We start from the raw sequence: 12,348 nt of genomic DNA, 5'->3' as shown, positions 1-12,348 counted from the left end.
CCAGACAGGCCGGATGCTCTGAAAAAGGCCTTTCACAGTTAGGGTAACTGAATGCTTCTCTGTATTTTCTGTCTTAACTGTTTAAATAAATTCATTCAAAGCTGACTTGTTTACTGTCTTTTAATTTACGGGAACACTGATCTATAGATACACCATCACAGTTTAAATTCCTGTCCACTACCAGGTACTTACGCATAATTAGTCACTAGAGATTTAGCGGGTGTTGCTTGGGTCCTTGTGAGGGCTCAGGGCAGGGGTTAGGGGATGAGAGGGCAGGACAGAGCTGGGAGTGTGAGAGGGGATTCAGGGCAGGGGGTGGGGGACTCAGGCAGGGGCACTGGGGCTCTAACGGTGGCGGCTCCCCACGTTGGTGCTGCTTGGGCGGCCAAAGCCATAGACCTTGCCCACCATTTTTTTTTCTGGGGCCAGCCCACGACAGCGGAGGCTGGGCAGGCCACCCTGCAGCACTCCCTTGGGGTGGCAGCAGCCGCACAGCCCAGCCACCAGCTGCTCCCTGTGGGTGGCCGAGGCAGTGGGGGGCAGTGCTGGCTGGCCTGGGGCAGGCTAGCGTGGCAGGTCCATGCTGCCAGCCAGCACTTTGATCTCTAGGGTAGGGTGCTTGCTGCCCGCCTTTGGTCGTCCTGGGGTCTAACTGTCTCCCCTGCTTGCTCCCCTCCCGCCCCATTGCATAGCCTTTGCCAGCTTCATTGGAGTTTGATTATGGTAATTGTTTTAACATATCCATCTATCAGGAAGCTATTATAATACAGCTAATTTAGGCCTAGGGAGAGCTATCGTTCTTATCTGTCCTGTCAGCAGTAACGCAAGGAGCCTGCCAGTGAAACCTGGCACGAGGGGCTTTGTGCAAAGTCCTCTTCTTTCACTCTGTTTATAAGACAAGTTAAGGTCACGTTCATAATGTTAAGTCATGTACGTAAACGTTCGCTATCTGTGTCTCTTTCTAACGGCAACTGGTGTTCGAGCTTTCCCCGCCAACCCCAACAGGAAAGGTGTGATGGCCTTAATTAAATCTGAAGAAAGGTCACCTAATGGTGTTTTTCCCCTGACCTTTGAGGAGCAAATATGTTGTGCTCCAGGTCCTAAATAAGGGTGGAGGTGAGTGAAGTGTTGGGAAAAGGGAGGGCTTCGCAGTGATGATGTGCACCACCGAGACTGATTTTGCTGTTACGAAACTGGTGTAGTCATAGCTGTGGCTTACACCACAGTACCAACAGAAGGAACAAAATTACACCCAAGAGAAAGAGAAGCACCCCCTGGGGTTCTTCTAATTCCCCGTAGTTATCTAACACAGCCCACGGGTTGGTAGAATTCATTGGCCATTATCTATCCCAATTTCTAGCAGGCCTTTCTCCAAGAAGTGTGAATTTCGAGTTTCAGGGGGTAGCGCTCAAGGGTTAATAGGAGGGTGTGACATACAGACACACACAACACTCTGTCCTGTAGCACACGGAGGTTCAGTGGATCACGCTTCCCAGCTGAGGCTGCTTGCTTTCAGAACTTCCCGGTCATTGGGTCAAAGCCCTTTCGGGGGTCCTGAGGTGTCTTTGCCTCAGCCTTAAACGTGACCCTTACAAGCTCATGAAACTAAAACATAAACACACCAAACATGTAGACAAACTTACCACAGGACAGGATACAAACAGCTTCAATAAAAGGGTTTACTTACGTAGTTAAGCAGATACGGGAACAAGATGCACCGTTGCATCATGTTACTTGAGTTATACTACTAATACAGAGTTTCATGGTCCCGATAGGTATTTGCACCCTACTCTAGCTAACTTGCGAGCAGGCAGGAGGAGCGGCGAAGGGCGATCAGGCCTGGTTGCAGACAGTGTCCCGTCTCTCCAGGGTTCAGGAGTTCCTCCTCCTCCTTACTTTGTTGTCCCCCTTTATAGTCTTACTGTTTGCTGGCTCCGCCCGAGGCCTGACACATCCCGGTTGCCTCTGCTTCTCTTCGCCTGCAGCCCCACGCCCATTTTACACAACAATACGTCTCATACTTATTTTTTCCCTTTAAGGTACGCAGCTGGCACCTCTGGGCTGCTGATGGGTCAGAGGCTATGGGTCTTTCCTGCTTATCAGTTTAGGTGGGGAGGATGCAGCTGAAGTCACTTACTGCTGTCAGTGCAGGCTGTAAGCAATTCAGGACATTCCAATGCTAACTGGTTTAGACGTCCCCAATTCACTTGGTTCCTCAGTTCTTGCCCTGGGGTTAGTGTTTTAGCCTTTTTGTGCTGAGGCATATTTCTCTATAGCATTTTAAAAGGGTCTCTGGGCCCTGCCTCCATCCCACGTACCTCACCGTGTTGTTCAAGTGCCCATACAATTCACCCTAACATGCCCGAGCGTGGCCGTTCACTTTGGAGTCACCAGGTTATTTTGCACAACCTTTTATCAGAAATTGGTCTTAAAAAACTTTCTATTAAATACAATCAAAGGGGTTTACCATGTTGAGGTCTTCAGAAAACTTGGGGCGTTTCTGGAAATTCTATAAAATGAAAGCTTAATTTAGCATCAGTATTTAAGTATTATAGGGTAAAATGGCTATAAAAACCCCCTCTCTGCATGGGGAGTGGGTGCTAAACAAAATCTGCACCTGAGGGGTAGCTGTCGCCTTCTCAGGCTCTCTCTATTAGCTCTGCTATCGCTTATCTTTGCTACTGCTATTCTTAAAACAACCTTTTCTTTTTCATAAATTCTACTCATTGCAATAACACCTTCCGCACTGATCGAAGCGATCAGGCCTTGGCTTCTAGACAGTCCAGAGGAGTCAGTGAGTATTGTACCCTGCTGGTATAGCGTAAGTTTAAACCATAAGTGCAGTTAGTTATGTGACTTGTATTAATTGTTATAACATTGTTAAGTAAAATCTCTGTCTGTTGCCAAATATTAACTGCATTAAACATCTTCAGTTTGTAGCTAAGTGCTGCTTTAATACCATCGTGTTGCTAAAATAAAGAAACCATAAGTGCTGCTAAAAGTGATGTCTGTGTAATCACTAATAATGCCAAAAATTCTCCTCTAGCCTGAGACACACCCTGTCTCCGACTCTTAGTGTTAGCCCCGGGAAAGGTGTGAACCTTGATCTTTAAATTTTAAGTCAAATTGTCAAGCCTTCCCAAATCCATAATTCCAGCAAAATCCGCCCCCCGCAAGTCAACAGTTGTCGTTTATGAGTACACCTGTCCATGCTATCACTCCACTCCCTTTCCATTTGATAAGAAACAATCACATTCCAGGCACATCTCATTGTCCTGGCACAGCCAAATGCTGACCGTGCTTTAAGGGAGGATAACAGGAAGCTGCAACTTGAATTTGGTGGTCCCATCTCTTACCATTGAGGGGGAGTTCTTGAACAAATGGAGTCACAGACGGACAAATGGAAAGAGTCACAGACAGACACCCAAACGCTGAAGGATTCAGTAGATTGATGAGCTGTTACTGATTGGTTGGTCATTGGCACAAAAAAGATGCAAGTAACAGTCACTGGAAGACTGTTCTCTCCACTGGTATGTCTGAATTTTCTGGATTATGCAGTTTTCTTGCTAATCAATAAATTGAAGGAGCTGCATTATCTCAGGTGGCAGTAGCTGCTGTGAAACTTAACGAGCAACCAGCCTCAAACCAAGTTACAAGAGCACATTTCCAGCTGGAATGGGAATGGAGCCGCATAGTGCGTGAATTTCCTAAGGCCTGAGGACGGTGTCCCAAACGTGTGAGGCATTTAGAGATGATAATGGGGCAAGCAGGACAGAGTTACCTTTCTTCTCCTTTCCCAATAGGCTGATGTAACAAAACAAGTTCTGCTCTACACCATTAACTCTTGTTGCTCTTAAACACACATGCCCTAGAGCAGGGGCAGCTGTGCCTATTGTGAAACAGGTTGTGTACTTCTTTGTGCTGGGGACAGCTGTGACACTAGTGCACAAGCATCCTTGTGGCTCATTACTAGGCAACACATTACTTTGTCTTGGGAAGGTTGTTCGGGTAAATTCCTCATCCCAGGGGTTTGCTAAAGGTCTCCATTTTGCTCTCACCAGGAAGAGATGGGGATCTGAATATCTCACTCCTCTCCTAAGTCAACTCTTCTGTTAACTGCCACGACATTGTTCAGCCCCAATAGGTACATCAGAGCAGACCTGTTGTCCATCTAGTCCTGAGTTGGACAATGGTCAGCACTACTCACTCCGTTAGAACTGGCAGTGCGCAGTTATAGCCAAAGCTGTCCCTAGTCTAATTCTGTCACTTGTTGTTTGGGCCCTGAGGGAGCTTCCTCAGCTATTCATTATACATTAGTTCAACTATCAAAACAAAAAAGCAGTCAAGTCACACTTTAAAGAACAACAAAATAATTTATTAGGTGATGAGCTTTTGTGGGACAGGCCCAAAGCTCACCTAATTAATTATTTTGTTAGTCTTTAAAGTGTGACTTGACTGCTTTTTTGATAGTATATAGACTAGCCTGGCTTCCTGTCTATTAGTTCAGCTAGCGTAACTCATCTGGTCCTTTGTGGAAATTCCATGGGCTCCAAGTTTCAACACTGCACAGTGGAAAGGAGTTCCTGAGGTCTACATAATCTAATCCGATCTGTATATCACCGGCCATTGCATTTCCCCCACATTCCCAAGAATTTACGTTTGACTAAAGAACACTTACCAAAACCTCCAGCCTTGAGCTGAAGACATCAAGAGAAGAACCCATCACTTCCCACAGAAGTGTGTTCCAGGTGTTGGTTGGTATGCTTGGCAGAAAAGAAGCTAACTGAGAGCAACCCCCCGCCTCCCAGCCTGTCTCTGTCATCGGGGTTTGTCTTAGCCCCTTAAAAGAAACAAAATCAACTAGAATATGGGTGCAAACAAACAGGATATTTATTCAACTGTTCAAACAAGGTCAACAAGTGGTACACCAAGGGATAGAACACATGGGTCTAACACAGATCCCCACAAGTAAAGGTAGGTAACAAGGAAGTGGTATGCTGAGACACAGGTGAGTGCTCTCCCTTGAGATGGGACCCAGGTAAGGGAATGGAGGATTAAGGAATCACTACCATGTCCTGCAGCTGGAAGACCATCTCCAGATAGTTAATTACATGTTAGCTCCCCAGTGCTGGCATGACTCACTCGCTGTCTCTGCATCATCATAGGTATGTGCTGGCCCTCAGGTTAAGAGAGGTGGCAGCTGGTAACCCACCCCATGTGAGCAGATCTGCTCACCTTCCCGCAAGCTGACCCACATGGCGGTACTGGCGTGCACCTCTAAGGCTATTTCTGTACTAGACGGAGAAAGTCAACCACGGATACACATTAGCTATGCCAATGCCATAGTTAAAAATCAACGACTCTGCACTCGGCTAACTTATTTATACAGGGGAAGGTCAACAGGACAGTTTCTCCCTTCGACCTCCCTTCCTCCTCACATCCTGCAAGGGGTACAGGAGTTGACTGAGCCCCGAGAGGTTGCTTATGTGCATCCAAACTAGATGTGTGAAATCAAACCCTAGAAGATTGACCCTGAGCAGGTCAGTCTTCTGTGGTAGTGTAGATGTAGCCTGAGCCACTCCAAACTCTGCCACTCAGAAGGATGGCCCCTTAGAACAGGTGAAGCAGGCAGAACTCAGGTCACACGTCTACCTAGTTTTGGGCCAAAAGAGCGGGAATGTGCCCTCAAGGGAGTGCGTAAAACTAGTCTAGCGAACCCTAAGTCATGGGCTGTGCTCGGGCATGTTAGGGTGAATTGCATAGGCACCTGAACAACGTGGTGAGGTATGCAAGACACAGGGTAGTGCATGGGATGGAGACGAACACAGTATATACAAGGGAGGCTAACTTGGCATGAAAAAGCAACCCCGCAATGTTTGCCACCCTCAGGGCAAGAAGTGAGGAACCAAAGTATAGGAGACAGGCCTAAACCGGGGTTTTTGTCTTTTCAGCTAAATTGCCTGCAGGCTATGTAAGTGACTTTTGTCACCCCTACCCTCAGCTCAAAATTGGTAAACAGGAAAGAACGCATGATCCCTGACTCGGCAACCCGAGCGGCGCTCTCCCCATGCTTAAAAGGAAATTCGTAGTATAAAGGAAAGGTATAGTTGTGTAAGATGGAAAGTGGTGGGGGGGGGCAGTGCGGAGGGTTTGCAAGCAAAGAGAAGAAGGAGCAGCCAGGATGTGATGTGTCAAGCCTCACGTGGAGCCAGCAAACGGCAGGACCATAAAGAGGGGCAACAACGTAAGGAGGGGGAGGAACTCCCGAATCCTGGAGGGACCGGATGCTGTCTGCGACAAGGACCGACCACCCTTCATAGCTCCTCCCGCCTGCTCCGAGTTAAGGCAGAGTAGTGCGTGAATACCTATTGGTACCACGAAGAAATTTGTAACAGTATAGCTTAGATAGCCAGATGCAGTGTTTTGTTCCTGTACCTGCTCAGCTGCATAAGTAAAAAACTAGCAATTGCATAGTCATCCTTGGGTTTCTTTCTTTCTTTAATATCTTGCTTCAGCTATATGTCTCAGTGGTGTATGTATGTGTGTCTTTAGTTTCCGTGAGCCTGTAAGGGTGCTGTGTAAGGCTGCGGCAAAGACACCCCAGGGCCCCCGAAAGGGTTTCAACCCGATGACCGGGAAGTTCTGAAAGCAGCTGCCTCACCCGGGAAGCAGGACCATTGAGCCTCCATGCTCTTCAGCACAAGGCATTGTCATTGTTTGGATGTTATAATCTCTCACCCACCCCAAGGTAGCTAGTCTCTCCTTTAAATGTCAGAAATCCTGTCCCCTCTCACCACACCACCTGATGAATTCCACTAACCCATGGGCTGTCCTCGATAATTACTGGGAGTTAGACAAACCCCAGGGGCTGCTTATTTCTTTGCTGGGCGCTGTTCTCTTTCTCTTACTGATGGTGTGGTGGAAACCCCAATTATAGTTGCATCAAGACAACCAACCCGGTAACACGCTGTACAATACACTATACTGACAAAAGGGGCCTCCTTGTCCCAGCTACACTCACCATTCGCCCCTAGCCCCTTTAGGGTTCGGAGCAGAACTCATCAGCTCCTCAGGGAGGAAGGAGAAGGGCAGCCCAAGGTGGAGACCGGTTGTTGCTTGGACAATCTGAGAAGCGTTCCTGTGTTGTTAAGCAACAGTTTCCCCCTCCACAGTGGTTAATCCCCTTGCTTGGTAGGAATGCCCAATCCTCGTCCTTATTTACCACTGTGACAGAGTGTGGGGGTCACCAGGCCCTGGCCCCCATCCGCAGGCAGGAGTCACTCTCCCACAGCAGGTAGAACAGAAGGTTCAGCACTCGACAGGGACACAGCGTGGTTGTTAAGTGTTATGGGAAAATCATTTATATGTCATTTTATATGCAAGTTTTAAAGAGTTTGTTCTCCTAGCTTAGCACTAGTAGCTAAAGTAGCTGAAGCCTTAGGCCCAGGTCAAGCTGACCTGAGAGGAATGCTAAAAACAGCAGCTGCAGAACCGGTGAAAACTGCCCGATATCGTGCTAATTGGAAGTTTGCGAAATAGAGATAAGAGAGGAATGTAAGGAGCTGGGATAATGGCCTCCTGAAGAAGATCAAACACCCAGCAACAGACTGTCCTCTTAGCAACGGAACCATCCAATGAGGAGTGGTAAAGACCCCTACTCAAATTAGGGGATTGGACTTTGGACTGGGGTATGGGCGGTGTTATGAACTGTAAAGAGTATAATTGTCAGTGATTTTTGGGAGGCGGGGTCCCTCTCTGGATGCACCCAGCTCGAGCTGTAATTTGGTACCCTAATAAAGGATACTTGTGGATTGGACTCTGAACTTGGAACTCTGTGGGATCCTAGAGTCGAACCCAACACCACACTTGCGAGGGTGAGGGGGAGAGTTACATCAAGTTCAGAGTCCAATCCACAAGTATCCTTTATTGAGGTACAGAATTACAGCTCGAGCTGGGTACCTCCAGAGAGGGACCCCACCTCCCAGAAATCGCTGGCAATTATACCCTTTACAGTTTGTAACACCGCCCATACCCCTGTCCAAAGCCCAATCACCTAATTTGAGTAGGGGTCTTTACTCTGCCCCATTGGATGGTTCTGTTGCTAAGAGGACAGTCTGTTGCTGGGTGTTTGATCTTCTTCAGGAGGCCATTATCCCAGCTCCTTACATTCTTCTTTTATCTCCCATTTTGCAAACTTCCAATTAGCACGATATCGGGCAATTTTTACTGGTTCTGCAGCTGTTGTTTTCAGCATTTCTCTCAGGTCAGCTTGACCTGGGCCTAAGGCTTCAGCTACTTTAGCTACTAGTGCTAAGCTAAGCGAACAAACTCTTTAAAACATGCATATAAAATGACATATAAATGACTTTCCCATAACAGTGGTCCAGACAAGTCAGCGCCAAAACCACAGTCCAAGCCATCTTGGGGAGAGGAGGCCCTGAGGGGAGCCCCTAAAGAGCCCCCAACCACAAGGGTGTCACCTAGAGCCCACTGAGGCTGCCGAGTGGAACTCAGGAAAACTGCCCTGAACTCCAGGTAGGGTGAGCCTCTCTCTCCTGGCCAAATACAGGACATGTGGGAATGACCCCATCCTGGCCAAAGCAGGACAGATGGTCACCTTATATTGGAGTCAGACTGTGGCTGCTCTGTGGGGGCTGCCACCCTGCTGGGGGGGAGAGGGGGCGCAGCTGTGGCTTTTGGCCGCTCCATGACTTGGGGTGCTGGGAACAGGGCTGCCACCAGGCCAGTGAAACTCCTGGCTTCCCCAAGCCTCGGGGAGCTGGGAACAGGGCAGCAGCTGCCAGTGCTCAGCACAGGAAGCCAGGAACTGGGTGGCAGCCACCACCTTGGGCCCAACCTCCCTTGACTTGGCAGCACCCCCACTCCCTCCTCCTCCTGTGGCCAGAGAGCACGTGGGTATGTGTGGGCATGTGGTGGTGGCTGGGGGGGTGGGGTGGCAATACTGGGCAATAGGTTGGGATGCCTCCCTGGTGCCCGAAATACGGGGCTGTCCGGGACAGAAGGTCACCCTAACTCCAGGGCATCAGGGAACACATGCAGCCCACCCAGGGGAATCAAATCCCCACCCCCACTTCATCACAGCCGCCTCACAAGCTTTGGTATCGCCCCATTTGTCTCAGCCAGGATAGGGTATTTGTTACCAAAGCACTGAAGAGGGTGAAACTCAGGGGTGGCACCTGCCTCGTCCCACAGGGGGGAGGGTGAAGGGGCCTTTGCTTGCCCTGGCCAGGAGGCCACCCCCTCTCTGTGGCCCTGCTCCTTCACCTCTCCCCTGTGGCTCCACCTCCTAGCCAGGTAAGAAGGGGAGCCAGGCAGCCAGTAAAGGCCCCTCAGCGGGGGGCACAGGACCGGCCCCATGCAGGTCACGCAGGTCCAGGGTTGTCAGTCAACGGCAAATTCACAGAAAGTCCCTAAAAAAGAATTATAACCGGACCGGTCTCTAAACTTCATGAAACCTTTTAGCTGGCAATGAAACGCCCCTGCGCTGTGCAGGGGAGCTGGAACTGCCCTCACTTTGGCTCTAGGGTGAACGCCAGGCCTGCGGATGGGGGACAGGGAGGACCAGGGAGCCTACAATTCCCAGGGCACCCCAAGAGGGGAATTCTGGCAGGGTGGGTGCTGTTCTTCTCTGGCTCTGGCTTTGAGCTCGTCTTCACCGTTACAACCATGAGCACAGCACCCACTGTGGATAGGCCCAGGTGTAGCACACCCCCTCGCTGGGCAACCCAGGGCTACGGGAGGCCAGGATGGGGGCAGCAGGCTGGGCAGAGCAGCCTCCCAGTGACTCAATGACTCGCTGCTCAGCCCTATGGGGCCAAGCCCCCACTTTGGGCGGTCAACAACGCCCGAAGTCACGGCTTGTTCTGGGAGTAAAGGGTGTTCGCTGGATGAGTGAAGCAGCGAAGATAAAAAAACTTTATTAACGATGGCTTAATCACTGTTAGAAGAGGAATTAAAGGGGGATACCTAGCACGCTCGAGCTGTCTATCCCAATGCAACGTCGGGTGACGGACAGGGGAAGCCTGTACTTCTTCATCCAGTGTCCCCGTGGATGCTCCACAATAGGTGTCGGGCTCGCCCGGCGCCGCAGATCAGAATTCTTCCAGCAGTTTCTCCTGGATTGCGCATGCGCTGGCGCGCGCCGCTGCCTTGCACATCCCCGGCCACGTGTGCGATCCGGTCCCCGCCAGTTCCTTCTCAACCGCCATCGGCTGCAGACGGAATCCGCTCAGGCTACGGCCAGAGTCAGATTAGACAGTGTTTCTACGTGTAAATTGTTGTTTCTTTTTTTTTCAAAAAAAAAAAAAAAAAAGAGAGGGAGAGGAGTGGAGAAGAAGAGTGGACGTGAAGGCCAGTAGGCCACATGCTGCCCTGCAGGCCGGGGTCCGCAATTCGGGTAAACAGGCATGAATAAGGTGCTAAGTACCCTATTAACAGTAAAAGACTCACCGCGATGGCTTCTTCAGGCTTTAAAAAGTGTGAGTCCTGCTGTGAAGCTATGCCGGCCTCCAATGGGCATAGTGAATGCATCCGATGCCTGGGGGAATCACATGTTACCCAGAAGTGTTCCCACTGTGCTAAGCTCAGAGCCAGGGCAAGGAAGGACAGAGAAATGCGTCTTAAAATGCTCTTGTTTGATAAAGCCCTAAAGCCAGATGTGCCGGAGAGGCAATCAGAAGGGCCCTCTGGGTTCCACAAAAGGAAGGCAGCTTCTCTTACCCCCTCGGTGCAAAAACAGAGGGAGCTCTCCCCAGCTCAATCCCTGCCGGCGGTCTCAGCGAGCGGGACGGGCAGAGCACACAGCCCCCAGCTGCATACTCAGACAAGCAGCACCGCGGCAGCGCACGTGGCAGAGGCTGAGCCTCCGATTACAAAACAGCCGGTACGCGCAGCGCCTAGAGCGGCGGCCAGGCCAGCGCAGGAACCGGGGGCACCACCACAGGCGGCACCGACCCCTGCGGCACCAACGGTGCAGGGCCAGCAGGCACGGAGCCCGCAGGCACCAGAGGACGTTATCCGCGCGGCACTGCAGCTGAGCGGGCAGAGCGCGGCGCCGACAGCGGGGCCAAGATCCCTGGTGCGGCAGGGGGCGGTGCCAGCCCCGCAGGGGAGGGGAAAGGCAAGAGCAAAAACCCGGCACCGCAGCCCTTCTCCGGACAGGGCTGAGCTGCTGCTAACAACAAGCTCTCCCCCTGTGCTACACACGCCACCCAGAAGGCCTGGGTCTCCACCGGCCTCTCCAGAACCTCCTTCTCCGTTCCTCCAACCAATGTCACCATGGCTTGGGCCACCTTCACCCTTTCTGGGATTGGATCCGCTGGAGTACTATCACAAACCAGTGTCACCGCTATCTGTGTCATCGCGGAGGTCTCGCTCTCCCAGACATCGGGGGTACACACCCCGAGAGTGGTCCAGGTCTCCGTCCCTGGATCCGTGCCGCCATGGTCATTCCTATCATGCTGGACACAGACACCCCAGGCCTACGCCCAGGGGCAGGTCCCCCCGGCCAGCCAATACCTCCGTGGACACTCCCGGGCGGGGATGGAAACTCAGTTATCTCAAGGGGAGTTAATTTTAGAACCCCGAGACTTTCCTTCGCAGTCCTCCAGCGAGCAGGTACACCATCGACCGCAGGAACCTGAGAGTTCGAGGGAGGTTTACCCTAGTGGTTCCTCCTCAGCCTTCCCAGATGAGGCCATGGCCCCCAGGGATGTCGCTCCCCCGGATGACCTCAAACAGTTTCAGGAGCTGTTTAAAAGAGTGGCTTTCACGCAAGGCATTCAAACGGCAGAAGCGCAGGAGAAACATCACAAACTCCTGAAAAATTTGAGACCCCCGGCTTCATCCAAAATTGCTATCCCGCTGGACGAAGCCGTTCTGGAGTCAGACACTATCATATGGCAGACTCCAGCCTCTCTTCCGCCTGTGAACAAAAGAGCGGATAAGAAGTACTTTGTCCCGGCAAAGGGCATGGAGTTCCTCTTCAGTCACCCACAACCGAACTCACGGGTGGTCAAATCGTCCCAGCAGAGGTCAAAGACTTCTCAGTACAAATCGGGGGGATCGGACAAAGATGCCAAGAAGCTAGAGCTGTTTGGCAGGAAGGTATATTCCTCTTCCACCCTGCTATTGAGAATGGCAAATTATGCAGCACACCTAGCGAACCATAACTTCGATAATTACTCCAGGCTTACTTCTCTCATGGATTCACTTCCGGAAGATAAGAAGCCGGTGTTAAAGGCAATTGTGCAAGAGGGCTACGCAGCTTCGAGGACGGGAGTCCAGATCACCCTGGACGTGGCAGATACGGCAGCACGCTCAACGGCT

This window comes from Carettochelys insculpta, chromosome 6 (assembly GCF_033958435.1).
Source record: "Carettochelys insculpta isolate YL-2023 chromosome 6, ASM3395843v1, whole genome shotgun sequence".
Classification (NCBI taxonomy): Eukaryota; Metazoa; Chordata; order Testudines; family Carettochelyidae; genus Carettochelys; species Carettochelys insculpta.
The sequence above is the reverse complement of the archived record's forward strand: the minus strand, read 5'-3'. Positions refer to the sequence as shown.